We start from the raw sequence: 1624 nt of genomic DNA, 5'->3' as shown, positions 1-1624 counted from the left end.
ATCTTTGGTGGGAATTGAAATAAATTTTATTTTCAATTGTATATGATTAAGTAAATTCCCAACAGTGGTACCAAAGCCTGCTTTGTGGTTGTCAGAAATTGTTTTACATCAATATTGATGTAGTCAAAAGTTGATAATTCATGTTGTTCTTGAATCTAGCAATTACAAAATTAATTTTTTTCCTTCAAAATCTCATTAGTGTGTGTGTGTGTGGAGAATGATCTTTTAAGTACCGGTGACATGACAAATTATTTAATGATTCCTATGTATTTAATTAGTCGCCAATTAAATGAAATATCATGTCACCGGTGCTTAACATAAGCTAAGCACTGGTGTTTAGAAGATCATTTTGTATATATATATTTTCATGACGGATTCCAGAAGAAAAGCATCAATTTTCAGAATTTACTTTTCGATTTTTTCGATCAAGAATGGAATTTGAAAAAAAGGAAATTCCAAATTCCCAAAAATTCACCGCTGTGAGGATGGCACTGCAGCGCTAAAGGCCTGAAGGGCCGCACTAGTGCGCTTGGCCTCGTAACACCAAGTTATATGGTTTGTGGCATTTTTTAATTAAAAGTAACATAGTATGTTTTGCCACTTTTTAGTTAAAATGTCATACAATCAAATTTCTATTAATAGAATGATTCATCTTTGGCTAACTTTTCAATTTGAAAAGATCGTGATTTTTTATGATCAACATTATCGAAAGAGTTCGAAAAATTTGCCGAAGGTATAATTCTAATCACGATTTCTATTTAAACACAAAAACGATTCTTGAAGGGAATTGAAATTATTTTGAATTTCAGCATACATGTATAAATAGATTCCCAATATGTCACATGAGGAACAACAATATCTTTATATATTATAGCACGAAATTACACTTATTATATATTATATATCAGTACAGCAGTAACATAACAACTTAGCAACATCTCACTGGTGATAATTACTGTAATTGCTGCTCAGAATCACACACAGGCAGCTTTTATTTAGTTTATGTTACATATACAGCTGCAGTATCACCAATTGATTACATATCAAGTTATGGAACTCATTCAGCATCGGTAGTAGTGGCAATAGCAAGCAAAACCACCCGAGTTTTGCATCATACAAGACCCGGAGTAAGCTCCTTCGGATTGCATGCAGTATGAGTTACATCGGTAACCGACACATCTCGAACGATATCCTTTGCTTGGCCTTGTGCATTTTGCCTCCCCGATTTGAGCCTCTGCCACGAAATTGGATTGGTTTAAGCTAAATACCATAATAAAAATCCTAACATATATGATTTGGTACTTCCATTTTAATTTATGATAATGTCAAATGTTTTTAGCATGAAAAGGCAATGAAGAATAAGTGAAATATCAACCTTTGATGTATAGCAATGTTTATTGTATCAATAAAATGGAAAAAAATAGAAAAATAAAAAAAATACTGTTCTTTGTGTGTCTGTAAGAAATATCAAGAAATAAAATGTAACTACGCTACATACCGAAGGCTGCAAGGATGAGGAAGCAGAAAAAGAGTGAAAGAAAGGTAGTCTTGTTGCTGTCAAGAAGTTTAACCATAGCTATATACTCTTAATTTCAAGTGTTTTGTGATAGTATTCAAGCTAAGA

At 32.5% G+C, this 1624-nt stretch overlaps 1 long non-coding RNA gene across 1 annotated transcript; it reads right to left on the bottom strand.

Annotated features, from left to right (window-relative positions):
* Positions 1 to 836: 836 nt before the first annotated feature.
* On the bottom strand, positions 837 to 1624 carry LOC111373973. The gene is made up of 2 exons (XR_002699048.1): positions 1499 to 1624; positions 837 to 1234 (listed from the first exon to the last, which is right to left on the bottom strand). It is a non-coding gene; the product is annotated as an uncharacterized LOC111373973 (long non-coding RNA).

This window comes from Olea europaea, unplaced genomic scaffold (assembly GCF_002742605.1).
Source record: "Olea europaea var. sylvestris unplaced genomic scaffold, O_europaea_v1 scaffold1187, whole genome shotgun sequence".
Taxonomy (NCBI): Eukaryota; Viridiplantae; Streptophyta; class Magnoliopsida; order Lamiales; family Oleaceae; genus Olea; species Olea europaea.
The sequence above is the reverse complement of the archived record's forward strand: the minus strand, read 5'-3'. Positions and strand labels throughout refer to the sequence as shown.